This window comes from Pteropus alecto, unplaced genomic scaffold (genome assembly GCF_000325575.1).
Source record: "Pteropus alecto unplaced genomic scaffold, ASM32557v1 scaffold76, whole genome shotgun sequence".
In the NCBI taxonomy this organism is placed as follows: Eukaryota; Metazoa; Chordata; class Mammalia; order Chiroptera; family Pteropodidae; genus Pteropus; species Pteropus alecto.
This window is the reverse complement of record NW_006443138.1, coordinates 20,110,667-20,126,911: the sequence shown is the minus strand read 5'-3', so window position 1 is coordinate 20,126,911 and position 16,245 is coordinate 20,110,667. Positions and strand designations below refer to the sequence as shown.

The following is a 16,245-nucleotide window of genomic DNA, read 5'->3' as shown; positions in this document are numbered from 1 at the left end:
TGAGGATTTTTTCTCTCTGCTTTTCCAGTAATAGCTCAATAGTTTCTTAGAGGAATTATGAAACATATTATCTTATAAAAAGCACATTAATTTTATGCCCAGTTTAATTTTTTCTTATAGCCTTAGGCTAACTCATTATGAATGGAGTAAACTTGATTGTTTTAATATTGAGGGTCTGTTATAATAGGAATAAGTAGAGGGCATGAAGTTTCGTTCATGTATCATTTATTTCAGAAATCACAGATACTTTTAAAAAATGCAGTAAAATAATTTAATAGAAAATTAATATGGAAAACAAGTATAAAATTGATTTAATACAGATAATTTTATAAATAACATGCTTTCATTCAAAATGGAATTGCTTAATGGTTTTAAAACATTGGTAAATACTCTTTTTTTTAATTATGTTCTTTTAGAATTCTCACTCTTCTACACTGAAAATGTAAGAACTGAAAATGATATAATCCTTAGTCGAGGTATTTCATATTTAAATTTTGATTTCATGTGATCAAGTCCTTTGTACATGAACAAAATTTTAGGAGTTTTTGCTTATTTTTGCCAAATATATTTGTGGATATATTAATTTTGTAAGAAATTCATAAGCTATATTTTATCCACATGATCAAATATTTCTGGGAAATGCTAGATAAAATAAAGTCATAGTTGTTTAAGGCAGTTCTTCATTGTCATATTTATCAAAAATTTTATTAAACCAAAGTACATCATGACCCTTGAAAAATAGAATACACAATATAACAATTTTACATCCCTACAGTACTTATGTATGTAACATTACATGGGATTCGTTTCTTCTGGAACACCTTTTGGGAAGTTATACTATATATGTTAGGTAATCGAAATAATAAATTAATTTTGAAATGCTAAATTGTATTGTTATTTAATATTCCAATAATCTGAAATTTGAGTTTTATCTTTTAATCTCATCTGATTCGAATTATTCTTTATTGGATACATATTTTCAGCTTCATTTTATGTGGTTTTCACCCATCTCCCACCTTGTTTTCTTATAAATTTTTGTGCTATATTAACATGATAGGCTATGTAAATTGTTGTAGATGCAAAATCTCAGTTACTTGATTATTCTGAGACCAAAGATATTTATATGGAGTATAGAAAAATATGATGAAGTAGTCCTTTTTCGGAATACATATTTGCCAGTTTAGTATTTATGCTATTTAAATAAACTTAAAAAAAATTTTAATCAGTTTTAGATAAACAGAAAGATTACAAAGATAGTACAGAAAATTAGCATTAACATTTGATATGTGTATGGTACATTTGTTATATTAGTTTGATTAATATACTATTACTAACGAAAGTCCACATTCCACTCAGAATTTTTAGTTTTGAGCTAATGTCCTTTATCTGTTTCAGGATCTTATTCAGTATAACCACATTTATTAGTCATATCTCCTTAGGCATCTCTTGCTGTTACAATTTTTGACTTACCTTTTTTTTTAATGACCTTGTGAATTTTAAGGAGTATTGACCAGGTATTTTATAGAATGTCCTTAAATGGAATTTCTCTTATACTTTTATCATTATTAGACTAAAGTGCCATTTTCATCACATCATCTATTAAGGGTACATGTATCAAAATGGCTTACCAATGTTGATGGTGACCTTGATCACCTGGCTAGGTAGTGTTTGTCGGGTGTCTTTATTGTACAGTTACTCTTAAACCCATTTTCTATGGTAGCCTTTGTAAGGAAGTCACTAAGCACACCTTATATTTGTAGAGTGGTAACTTATGTCCTCTTCCTTGAGGGCAGAATATCTGCATACCTTATTTGGAGTTCTGCATAGGAGATTTGTCTCTTCTCCATTTATTATTTTTATTTATTTATATTAGTATGAACTTATAGATATTTATTTTACACTTTGGATTATGATCAAATATTATATTATTCATATTTTCTCTCATATTTTTAGCCATTGGGAGCTCTTCCATTGACACCTGATTCTTGTGTCTCTGACATGTTCCTGTCATGTTTCTTTTCTTTTTTCTTTTTCCTTTTTTTTTAAAAAATTTCTTAAATTTTGTCACTACAAGATGCTCTAAGCTCATCTTCTATATATCTTAGGTCAGGCATAGAATCAGCCATTTATTCTCGGAGCCTTGTTCCTTTTATTTGAGAATAGAAATAGAAAGCAAGATCAGAGCAGTAGGTACACTTGTTGCCACTGAGGCTTCTTTGTTTTGAGGCCCTCTTAGCTGTCGGGGAAAAGAGATATATGTGTGTATACTAACTACAGTATATATGCATATCTATAAAGATTTCTACATGTAATCATCTTTATCTATATTAAACTAAATATAATTTAATACTGAGGTCTTCAACTTTATTACCACATAAATCATTAGCCTCTTTTTGCTCATCTGAAAATTCCCACTCTGTGATTCACCTTACTTCCACCATCCACCACACATTTACTTAATCAATTGTAGTATAATGTATACCAGTATTAGAATTGTTTCCCATGGTATATAACCCCATACAACATGAGAAACAATTTTATCAACTACAGTAATTATGTATAGTTTTTGCATTGTTGGTAGTGGTATTTTGTTGTTTTGCTTTTTGTTTTTGCCTTTATTTAGCATTACAGATTGTACTCGCTTCTAGAAACCTAGACCAGCTAAGCTCTTCAGTGAAGTTGTTTCACACATTTATAATACAGTTAGATTGATTTGTTATATTCGTATTTCATCATGGAATCTCTGACTCCCAAAATTATTGTTAAAAATTCACATACATTAAGGTTCACTCTTTATGTCTTAAAGTTCTGTGGGTATAGAGAAGAGCAGATGGTCAGATAACTATTGTTATAGTATCATACAGAGTAGTTTCACTGCCCACAAAATTCCCATGAACTTTCCTTTTTCCTACCTTCATTTCTTGCACCAAACCCTTGGCAACCACTGAACTCTTTTCAACTATATAGTTTTACTTTTTTCCAGAATGTAATATTTAAGTTGGAATCATATAGTATGTACCATTTTGAGTTTTACTTCTTTTATTTAGTAATATGCAGTTAAGACCCTTCCATACTATTTTTTGTGTTTTGATAGCTCATCTTTTATCCCTGAATAATAACCCATTATATATATGTAGCACAGTTTGTTTATCCATTTGCCTATTGACTGACATTTTGATTGCTTCCAGTTTTTGGCAATCACAAATAAAACTTAGATGAACATTTGCATGTAGCTTTTTGTGTCAATATAAGTTTCAAATCAGTTATATAAATAATTAGGAGTGTTATTTCTGGTTGTATCGTAAGACCATGTTTAGCTTGGTAATAAACTGCCAAACTGTCTCCCAAAGTGGCTGTCCCATTTTGCATTTTAACTAGCAATAAACTCAGCAGTGAAAAACTGAAAGCTTTTCTTCTAAAATCAAGAACAAATAACAGTGAACATTCTCAACATTTCTATTTAAAATAATACTGGAAGTCTTAGCCAAAGAAATTAGGCAAAAGAAAAGAAAAAGGCATCATAATTGAAAAAAAGTAAAAATGTCTCTGTAAACGGCATGATGTAATATATAAAAGACCCTAAAAAATTTAAAAAATAAAAATAAAAAGTTAGAACTAAGAAATAAATTCAGGAGAGTTGTAGGTTATAAAGACAATATATAATAATCAGTTGTATTGAGTATGATAGCTGTGGACTTGTCATATGTTGAGGTGTTTCCCTTCTATACTCAATTTTTTGAGAGTTTTTATCATGAAAGATTGTTTAATTTGGGGACAAATTTCAAGTCACCTATCTTTTGCAGAGAAAATGTTTTTATTTGTAATGCAGTCAAACAAGGAGAGCAGAGTCAAAGCTCAAATTAGTCTCCTCAAAGGTCTGAGACACATTTTAAAAAATGAAGGAAAGAGGAGGTTATAGATATCATAACTTTTTATTGTACAATTTTGAAAATTAGCCATGTAGGGTAAGGGATAGGAGAGGTAAAAGAAAGTACAAAGACATTTCGATCTTGTAGAGTTTGATTGGTCAATTGTATATTTGTCCATATTTGTTTCAGGGACAAGATCATCCTTATTGAAGGACACATATATGTGCAGTGCTGTTTCTGTGAAAATAGTTCAAGATCTGCATTAGGGAGTAAACCAGCCTGATCTGTGTAAGCACGCTCCCCACCCCAAACACACACATGCACACATACAAAACTTTGGTAGTGTCTTATCCTTTTGTTGAATACTTTTTCTGTGTCTATGGAGAGTATCATATAATTTTTATCCTTCATTCTGTTAATGTGCTGTATTGTTTATAAATTTGTATATATTAAAACATCCTTGCATCTCACTTAATCATGATGTATATTCCTTTTAATGTACTATCGAATTTGGTTTGCTAATTTGTTGATTTTTGCATCTATATTCATCAGGGATAGTGGCTTGCAGTTTTCTTGTAATGTCATTATCTGGCTTTGGTATCAGATTGATGCTTATAAAACTAGTTTGGGAGTACACCATCCTTTTCAGGTTTTGGAAAAGTTTGAGAAGTGTTAACTGGCATTTATTATTTAAATGTTAGGTAGAATTCACCAGTGAAACCATCTAGTCTTGGGCTTTTCTTTGTTTAAAGGTTTTTGATTACTCCTTCAATCTTCTTATCCGTTATCGAGTATTTAGATATTCTACTTTGTGATTCAGTCTTGGTAGGTTGTATGTTTATAGGAATTTATCTATTTCTTCTAGGTTATCCAATTTGTTTTCACATAATTGTTCATAGTAGCCTCTCATAATCCTTTGCATTTCTCTGGTGTCAGTTGTAATATCTCCCCTTTCATTTTTAACTTTGTTTATTTGAATCCTCTTTTATTTCTTGGTTAGCCTAGCTAAAAGTTTGTCAATTTTGTTTACATTTTCAAAAAACAACTCTCGTCTACGGCCATGCCACCCTGAATGTTCTCGATCTTGTCTGATCTGAGAAGTTAAGCAGGGTCCAGCCTGGTTAGTACTTGGATGGGAGACCACCTAGGAAGACCAGGTACTGTAAGCATTAAAAAAAAAAAAAAAAACCTCTTAGTTTTATTAATTTTTTTCTATTATCTTTCTAGTCTATATTTAATTTATTTCTGCTCTATATTTTATTATTTCCTTCTCTCTGCTAACTCTGGGTTTAGTTTGTTATGGCAGTGTCTGCCACTGGGATCCTGAACCATTAGAAATATTGGCAGACTATGGCTATGAGGAGGCTGAAGTAGAGAATAGAGTCCTTTGATGCGGTATTGAGAAATTAGTGATACATGAAGAAAAGCCTAAGCTAGGTAAAATTGGGGAAATATATTTTAATTTCTGGAGAATTTAGAAAATCATATTACCTACTCCTACTATTTTCATTGGCACTATGTTTCCCAATTAAGTCTCCTGCAGACTCTTTGCCCTTATATGTTATTCTGACAGGTGGAAAAGGTGGAAATATACTAGTAATAATCACATTCACATAATGTAAAAGAACTACTTTTGAAGTTTATTATCTAATGAATGAAACAAGAAAGTATTACATTTAACAATCAGATAATACAAGTAAATGCAGATGTGGTATATTTCTAATATAATTTAATCCAACTATAGATTGTAAGATATAAAAGGATGAGGATTATGTTTTGTTCATTTTTGTATTCTCATACTAAACATATACCTCTGACACATTTAGGTAATCATCAGATGTTTGACCAATTATTCAATGTAGTAAATGAGATTTATTGGTCAGTAACATAAATTTAACACAATTGTCCAGCCTCTCTTTTAGCAGTAGAAAGTATTTTTTATTGCAAGATTTGGGCTGATGATTGAAATACCCTATCAGATCTCTTTTTGACTATAGAGATAAAGTGAGTAGTCTGAACTCAGGTTTAAATGATCAGTAAGCTGCCATCTACTCTCTACTATAATCATATTTTGAAGTGTTAAGTTTAAGTAGAAACAGTGAAAATTTTTCTTTGATTTATACATTTGATTTGGTCTGTAATTTTAACAAGCATTTTAAATTTTCAATTCATTTTAAGATGTCTTCTTTTAAGATACTATTTCCTTATATATGAATTTCAAGGAGGCTTTAAACATGTGAATGAGGAAATGAAATAGTCGTATAGCTCACTTATAATATAAGATACTTGAAAAGATATCATGTACTGATGAGAACAAAGTGTTGGAATGGTGTGAAATGGGCTGGTACCAAATGAAATTGGTATAGGGAAGAATGAGAGCCACCCTGAGTCCTGGAAAAGAAGTGAAGCATGGTGGAAGTTGATGGAAGGTAATGGAGAAAAGAAGGGCATTAGCCAAACATTGCCAAAGTGATTACCACACTCTGGTGCAAAATCATTCAGTGGAAACCTTTTCCCATCTATTTCAATTTTCCATGCAATTGGTCATCTGACAGCTGCAGCATAGCTTCCCAAGTTCCTTACCAAAGAAGGTTTTCTGAATTATTTCAAAAGCATATTAGTAAGGGTCAAGGAACAAGAAATTAAAATTGCTCTGCTATTAATCTATAAACATACTGGTCAAGAATACATAATATCTACTTAAAACAAGTTTAGAACTGTCTCTTTGCTCATTTTAGAGTCTACCTCCAGCATAGAGATTGGATCTTGGGCCCTCTGCCTAAATAATTTTGGATAAAGTCTCACAATTTACAGTGAAAATCAACATTCACAGAGTATTCTCAATTTTGTAAAAAATCAATGAGAGAAATTGTGAAAGCTGCTTCTAAGCAAAGGCAACTGATGGATTGTTTTTGCAGAAGAGGGGCTGGATTTGCCTTTCGCATATCTTTGATGAAGTGTGAAGTTATATAGGAAGCTTTGTACACTAAGGCCATAGACAATAACTATGCCTCATTACCCCTAGGATGGGCCACATAAGATGAATAATTACTTAGGCTATAAATACTGTCACCCATTACTTGGTACAAGGCAGGATCAAATAATACTTTAAAAGAATGCTTTCAGGCTAATATTATAAACACCCATTCTTATATTCTACAAGATTTTTTGGTAAGAACACATGTGTATAAATTTAAATATTCTATCTTATTTGAAAATATCCATTTATATAGAACTAGACCCCCAAAAAAGAGTATAAGAGCCTAAATATATATTTTTTAATTATTTATTTTTAAATTACACTTGACATACAAAATTATATTAGTTTCAATTGTACAACATAGCGACTAGACATTTATACAACTAACAAAGAAATTACCTTGAAATATCTAGTACCCACCTGATACCATACATCGTTATTACAGTATAATTGACTATATTTACTATGCTATATTTTCATCCCCATGATGAAAATATAGCATAGTAAATATAGCATATGCATTAAACTATGTCAGATAATGACATTTTTTTTGTTGTTCAGAAACTTCCAGTTTTTCCTTATCTTATTCAGAATAACATTCAATTTCCTTACCATGGACTATAACATCATAGAAAATCTGTCTCTTTTTTATTCCTGTATCTAATCTCCTTCTCTTCTTTCATTTACTTTCTTGCCATACTGGCTTGCTCTTCTTTGATCATTCTAAGTGTTTTTTCCATCTTGCAGCAATTGCTTTTACTTCCTCTGCTGGCAATAGTCTATGTGTGGTCCACTCATTTCCTTTTTAAATTTTCTGTTCAAATATTAACAGAGATACCTTCCTTGCTTGATGAGATACCTATTGCACACTTGAATTTCTCTACCCACTTACCTATTTTTTTCAAAGAATCTCTCATGATATGTAATTATTATGTACCTTGTTTATTTTTTATTGTTTCTCATTCTCATCCAAATATAAGCACCATAAAATAAGGAACAGCATCTATTTTGTCATTGCCTATAAAGTAAATATTGTTTGTATGAATGAATGGATTTATCTATCTAAAGAAAAATAAAGGTGCATGAAATAAAATATATCTAGCTTGACAAAACCAGATAGCATTTGTCTTGACTGAAAGAAAAAAGTGCATCTTTATTATATAATATTGGAAGTAATGTAGTAATGTGGATAAAACTGCCAAAAAGTAATGATATATTAATTGCACTGATCTTATGTTTTTTATTAATATTTCTCACTGACCATAGAGAATATTGGAATTCATAATATTCAGAGTTGCACGCATTTGGAATGTAAACTTGGATAAACTATGCTAATTCTATAGCTCATACTATAGTTAGGGAAGCCAAGTCCTTACAGAATAATATGTCAGAGCATTTGGAAAAATGCCTATGATTTCATGTGAAAATAACTTAATACATTTCACGGGTGAATGGTTTTTTGCAGTATATTAAAACACATATTAAAAATCACTTTAAATAGTGCACGGTCTAAATGAATGTTTTACTCCTGTTGCTCTGTTTGTTTTTTTTTTAATGGCATTAATATTTATTAGTTAATCTAGCCTACATTGTATATTCATCAAGTGATATAAAAAGGCTTTAATTTTCTTTTGAAGTTTGAAAAGAGACAAGAACCACAAGAATTGTGACTTACTCTCCAAGAATAATAAAGAGGGACTAGAATTTGACAGGTAAAGAAGGCCGTTTAAAGACATTCCACAGATTTGATTAAAACTTTGAAGATTAAATCTATGAAATTTGCATTACAGAAAGAGCTGCCTTTTCTAGGGTATAATTTTTAAAAAATTTATATAATTTCATATGCTATTTAAAGATTGGCACTGTGGAGCATGTGGGGAAAATATCTGTATAATCTAATTAATAACCTGTCCAGAGATCAGGGATCAGGATGAGTGCTGATATTTCAGTCTCTATTACTCTGTATGAAAGATGGACTACTCAATATATCTTTCATGTTAGAAGTTTATGAGGTTTCCTTAATAACTTATCAGGTAGTATAAGACCTTACTGTGTAAAATATCTGACAATACTTCATTTCTGTTTTACAACTATGTTATGGTAGTTACTTTCAGATTCTCACTAGCACTTATGCAAGTGAAAGTAATTACTCAGATTGTATCTTTGACCTTTTAGTATTTTACTGGTGGGCATTTGACTGTCCAGTAAATGAAGTGGTATATATCTTAGAACAAACTATAATAACTGGAATAATCATGCCTTTTTAATCTCAAGTTACACAACTTTTAGTGTTCAGCAAATCAAATTAGTGGAATTTTTCCAAAGTATTCAACTCAATTAGATACATAATAATCCATCTTCCAAAGCAATTGACTCAAGATGTTACTATAATTATACAACTACAGTATCAAATTACTGAAAACTCATTGTTTGTGTATCCAACCAAAACTTTATGTAATAAGGTCTCCTTCAGTTTATAAATTCACTATTTCTTGTTAAAAGGACAATAACTTTGACCTTCCAATAGTGAAGTTTACAGTTTCTTCTTTTTAAATTTTTCTTGGATCATGATAAATTTTTACTGCTTATTTGTAATCTTTGTAATAACAGACTGGACATGCTATCAAATATAAGTCCCAAGTCAGATCTCCTTTTGTCATCTCTATTTTGTCATTTTTCTTAACCCTAAGTATGTTGCCAATCAGATGGTATTTCATCCAATGTTGCTATACTCCATCTTGCTCTAGGATCTATGTGCGTATTTTCCCCCTTCTGAATACCAATTCTAGCCTAAATAATACTGAGTTGTGATTTTTTTAAATAGAAAATTTTGGCAAATAAAATTAGAAAGGATGATGAAAAATGAATAGCCTACAAAGAGAATAAGACATAGGAGAACATAAATAAATAAGGTTAATTTAAAATGCATGCTGTGGATGCCTGCTGTCTTGATTCCCCAACCCGCCATGGCTTCTCCCAAGGCCACTTCCTACACAGATGATTTCTACTACTGCCCTGTAAGGAGATGCTCAAAATGCCCCTGTAGACTCTGGAGTGTCAGCATGTTTTCTGTGGAAAATGCTTCCTGACCGCAATGAGAGAAAGCATAATACATTGTCGTCTCTGTTGTGGAAATGTGACTAGAAGAGAGAAGGCATGTCTTGCATGGGCCTTAGACCTTGAAAACATCATGAGGATGTTTTCTGGGAATTGCAGATGCTGTGCAAAACAGATGAAATTCTATGGCATGTGACACCGTTACAAATCTTGTAAGAAAGACCAAGATGAATATGGTGTTTCCACTATCATTCCAAACTTTCAGATCTCTCAAGATTCAGTAGGAAACCATAACGGTAGTGGACTGTCCACAACTGATAATAGAAAATTATCAGGAGAATGCAAGTTCTTCTTGCATAGAATGCATTCTACCTTTAAGTGTCCTTTGTGTCAAGAATCAAATTTAACCAGACAGCATTTACTGGATCACTGTAACAGTAATTACCTATTTTCAATAGTTCCTGTGACCTGTCCTATTTGTGTGTCTCTTCCTTGGGGAGATTGTAGCCAGATTATTAGAAATTTGTTAATAATATAAATCAAAGATATTGGTTTGGTTATCGGGAATTTGTGAACCATCAGCTAGATGAGAAAACCCAGTATCAAACAAACTGCTGTTGAATCTTTTCAAGTAAACATCCGTAGGCTGTAGCCATCTCTGCATGCTTGCACCTGCAAGTGTCATCTTTAAGGAGAAAACTACATAAAGTCACTGTTTTGATAACTTGATGTGTGTAGAAATAAAAGTAGTTCAGTCTATTGTTTTAGTTTTTAGATGATAAGTAAAAGTGGGCCATGTAAAAATTTCATCCTCTTGATAAGTTAAAAAAATCAAAGTTAGGACAATATCTTTAAAAGCAGTAAAAGGATTATATTTTATTAATGTAATGGTGAAAGAGAATCCCTGTTATACTTCATCGTTTTTATATTACATATTCTTAAATTTTATCTTTATGTTGCTTTTGAAATTCAACGTACTTTCTCCCATTGATGATACTGCACACAGTAATACACAGTAGCAAATTCTGAAAGATGTGATTGATATAATAAACCTGACAAGTCTGAGCCAGTTAGCAGAGTTTCAGAATGGAGACTTGAAATGCTAAATGAAGCAATTCAAAGGAAATTTTTAAAAATGGATTCTAGCTGAAAAATTCAACTATAAGAACATAGTAGTTATATAATATTTAGTATTTTTGAAGACTGGTGAGATTTCTTTAATATTTTTTTTAACTGTTTAAAAAATGAAAACTCAATGTAAAGATATTTTATTTATTTACTTATTTAATTTTTACTATTAAAAGGAAATATCAAGAGAAAAAATGTAGTTCCTTTGTGGGCAGTTGGTAATTTTAAATCTTGTTTGTTTGGCTGACTAATTTGTAAGACTAAATTATATTAAGCTGAATTATAGCTTGTTGGCCTCAAAAGTTTCAATAGCCAGTATCTCTGAATAGCTAAGATGAAACTTTTTTATTAGAAACTAATTCAATTGGTTATACTACATAGATATTTAAATGAGAAGTTTGGCTTCATCTCAATTGAGAAATTCAGTCAAAGCTAAAGGTGTATGTACATAAACATACATTTTTATATATGTATATAAACACAGATGCAGTTTGTCAAGTTATATACAGAATTTCTATTAAGATTTTAAAAATTGATAAGCAATATGGTATTAAAGTGTTTTTCTGATTTGATTAAAATTTCATATATCATCAAATTTTTTAAGTTACAGTCAAATATTAAGTGCTCTAGTTAGCTGCTATTACCCCTTAAAAATTGAGTGTATACACACTCGGTTACTGTTTGTATGGTGCTCATTTGTTCTGAAAGTTAACGTATGACTATGAAGTATGAGATACATTCTACCAGGGACTCTGTTTCACTACTTTTTAGTCAAACTGGGTTTGTTCTTAGCATTCATTAATGAGGATCATAAAATAACTTGTACTAGAAAGCCCAAATCACAGAATAAAAGATGGACTAGTTGACATTCTATACTAATAGACTTTATGCTTTCTTTAAAATAAATAACTAAAAATATAAAAAAAAATCTCAGAAGTAGTTTGTTGCTAATAAATACATATATTGTATAAAAAGGTATATTTTGGTTTTGTTAAAACCCTTGTTGACTTTTATACAGTGAAGATTTTTTTAACTTGATTTAATAAAATGTTAATTTTGAAAAAAAAAACATGTAAATAAAGTTGCTTAATGTGAAAGCATCTTACAGAATTATATATTATCTTTTGTTTGCAATATTAAAAAAACTTGTTAACTTTTAATGCAATATGTTACAATTGAGTACTTTCCTTATATTTCCTTACTTTTTTTTTATCAGTTAGGTGAAAGTTGCATAACAGGTAACTAGTAAAAGTAAAATTTTCAAGTGCTACTTATACCTGTAATAATCAGAAGAGTGTTTTTGTAGTCATTTGAGGAAAGAAAGTTACATGAAACCCGAATCGTTCAGTGGCAGCAGGTAGGTGTGAAAACTGCTAGATTCAATGGTAACTAGAGAAATGTATAGAGGATGAAACTGTGGGGAATGAAACCAGAACAGATTCCTTAATGGTGCATATCGTATTAGATAAGAGGGAATGGCTCTTATTTATATTTATATACCCATGCCACATCAGTTGTTCACATTATAATAGCTTTTAGCATTCTAAGAGAAATAGTCCCAGTTTGCAGTCTTAAGAAAATGTAAAGTTGCCTCCATCAAGTTATTTGCTTACCATTCCCTTCTGCATCTATTCTTTTCTTTTTCCGATCTGTGTTTTTTCTGCCTGAATGCCATTGTTTTATGTGTCTATTGTTAAAGCATTTTGGTAATAAACACATTCACTTTTTTTTTCTTGGCTTAGAACACATATTTTACTTTTATTTTTTAATGTTTTGCTGCATATCTAATTCTAGAGAGACATTTGTTTTCATTTAACACTTTTAAAGTATTATTACATTATTTTTTGGCTTTGGCTAATGGGAAATCCATGGAGATCTAATTGTCCTTGCTTTGTATGTAATCTGCCCTTGTTCTCTCACAGTTTTAAATCTATTTTTATGATTAACATTTTTTAATTATACCATGGTGGTATTATTCTCAATACCCAGAAATGCAATATTTGCTTTAGTTTGCTATTTTGCTATGCAGCGGTAGATCCAGTGGTTTCCACTTGGTCCTTTTTAACAATGTTGTCCTTATTCTATATGTCTGAGAACCAGCTGCCTATTCAGTCAGATGCTAAGTAAGACTGTTTTCAACTGTGTATTGAGAAACTGTAGGAAAGCAAAAGGTATGTTTGTAGGCTATCCAGACCTGTTGTAAAATGAATTCAGCTCAAAACTCTATGACTCATGTGACCTTCTTAATTTTCCTCTCTGATAGTAGATCACCATAGTGTTTAGTATACCCAGGAAATATTATAAATGCATATAAGCTATGACCAGATATTCATGTTTTGTCGTGGATGCTCCCACAGCACAGTCGTCATTTAAGAAAGTTGAGGAGGAATAGTTAAAGCACATTTTGTTGCAGTGTGGAAGTTCCCTTCCTAAAGAGAATGCAGTTTTTATTATCATCTGAAGGAATCTGCATGTATAAACTGGCTCGAGTCTGGAAATTATGTGTGGGACATTGATTTTCCAATGTGGTAATTTATGTTGGATCTTTTACCAGATTATTTTTAGTATACAGATTAAACAGTACTTTTCTAGACAGTTCATTGCCAATAGTGTCAATATATATCATTGAATATCACTATTTGCTCTGCTGTCTATTATTGTAATTTGTCTACTTTGTCTCTGATTTATAAGTGTTTTATTTGAAATCTGTAACTCCAGGGTCTCATCTTCTTTCCCCAAATTCCAGAAAACTCAAATGCTGGCATTTAGCACTATAATCCTTAGCTTTCATAATACAGCCACTATGGAATTTTCTATACATGCTGGAGCTCTTCTCACTGATGTATTGTTTAACACATCAGTGATAAAGGACATGTTTTATGAGTACCCAAATTTATATTATTAGGGTATAGCTGAACCTGTCACACATGACAAACACTCAAATTTCTAGCTTTCTAAGAGTTTGAACAAATTATTTTATATTATTGCCTTATATCTTCATTTAATCTAAGCCACTATCATAAATTCATCTTGATCTAAAGTTGTGATATTTCTTCCCTGCTGTAATACTCTTAGAATACATTCTCATATGTAATCCCCAGGTTTTACCATCCTTCTCTAAGTTAACTAATTGTCTGTCACAAGTTAAGTCTTTGTTGATTATTCAAGTATGGAGAAACTAACTTCAAATAGAGAAGGAAAGCTTGCTTTTATTAACAAGGCAACTCAGTGTTCTTTGAAAGTTCAAGATATTTAAAATCATTATAATCTTCTCAAATCCTCTCATTCCAATTTTCAGTCTCCTACTTTCTCTAGAAAAGGTTCTGATTTTTAAAATAAGAGATTAAGAATTTTTTAATTAAACATATGTTATAATTTTGCAAACCACAAAATCGAACTTGTGTCTGGTTTTCAGATTATTGGTCCTGAGGTTACAATAGATAAGATATCATACCTAGTTAGTAAAGAAATTCTCTAGTCTTTGATTGTGTATTTCAAATCTTGAGTCTGTTATTTTCTTTCTGTACATTCTCTGGTACGATAAGACTGGGCTATCAAAATTGTTCTTGTAATCATTATGTCCTCATAATATTCCAAAGCAAAAGCCAGTTTGTCTCCTAAAGTGCTAAATTAAAGGTGATAAGATAATTTGTTTTATAACTAAAGCTACATGCCACGAACTGCCACTATCCCATTGTCTAATGGCAATATATTTATTATGCCTTCTACTCTAATTCCATTAAGTAATCTCAGATTTATATTTCTTTATGAAGAGTATATATATGTACATATATAATCTCTCTCCCTATTTCTTTCTCTCTCTAGCCCCCTCTCACTCCCCAATTTCTCCCCCTTCCCCTTTCTTCCTCTCCCTTTCCTTTTCTCTCTTGTTCTTTCTCCCTCTGCACCTCTCTCTTCCCCTATTTCTCTCTCATCTATCTGTTGTTAAAAGATAATTTGAGACATATTAAAATTTTAAGAATATCTGTTGAATAACGTCATGTTTTGATTGGGACAAACAGTAAATATTCCTGGTAGTATCGAACAACCTCATGGAAAGAGAAAGCATCCCCAAAGAGGGTGCAAAAGACACTACCCTCCCGAAATTCACAGCCTCTCCCAAATATAATTGAAAAAAGAAAAAAAGAAAGAAACATTAAGAGAATTTCCCTGAGAGCTAGCGACAGTCAGTAGAACCCTAGCTGCAAATGGAGTACAACCCACATTTCTGTTTGGTCATACTTTTGCGGCCTCAACCTGACTGTTGAACTGACTTCACACACAAGAATTTGCATGCCCCAGCCAGGCAGAAGGCCAAGTAAAGTTCTCAGAACACAAAATGAGACAAACAAGAAGGTAATACCTGCCCTGAGAGAGAAAGGATAAATGACCAATGGATACCCAAAAGCAAATTCACAGGGCACAGTTTAAAGACTTAATTCTTACAAATGTTTTTTGTCTCCCAATCTGAAAAGAAGGGACAGTGTAAAAGTTTACATTCCTCTCTAGACAAGGCACAACTGAGAGAAGCCTGAGACAACTGACTTTGACAATTCTCACACTTTGCCGACCTCTGCCAGTTTTCCCAGGATCCAGTCTGCAGGCTCTGGAGTGGGTCCAGTGGTTCTCCACCTAGTCACCAGAAATTTTAGAAGAGAAAAAATAATTTTCCCTGTACTTTATCATAAGTACTGAGATAATTTGACTGAGACCTTTTTTCTTTTTCTTTAGGACACCTCATAAATGGATAAGCTTATCCAGGTTAAAAGTTCTCCACTGTGGCCATTGTAGTTCAAGATTATCTTTGGTAAAATGAATCTACTAGTTCAACCTTAAAACAAAATTTTATTCATCTGACACCTCACACTGGACCCAGTGCAGCTAAGGTCAAACCCAGTCTGACCCCAGAAGCAATATACTTTTGAAATCAGACTTAGTTTGAACCTGGATGAAGTCTGGTTTTTAAGTTGAACTCATTTTGACTCTAGCTGGTTTGCAGACCCAGTCCAGAAAAAGAAAAGCTCGAATAAAGTCTAGAAGCCCATAAGGCAAGTGCTGCGGAGCTAAGGTCAGAAGGTGGTAAATTTCTGAGGCAGCAAGAAAACAGCTCGAAAGGCTCAACAGGTACCTACATCTGGTTGCTCGTTGCTCCTAGGGGCAGTTGGAGTCTTCTTAGTTTCTTTCTTTGACACAGATGGTTAAAGATAAACT

General features: G+C 31.8%; 2 pseudogenes; both read left to right on the top strand.

The window, feature by feature from the left end:
- The first annotated feature begins 4,919 nt into the window (after positions 1 to 4,919).
- On the top strand, positions 4,920 to 5,038 carry LOC112472501 (annotated as a pseudogene).
- Positions 5,039 to 9,815: 4,777 nt separating this feature from the next.
- On the top strand, positions 9,816 to 10,558 carry LOC102880049 (annotated as a pseudogene).
- Positions 10,559 to 16,245: the final 5,687 nt, after the last annotated feature.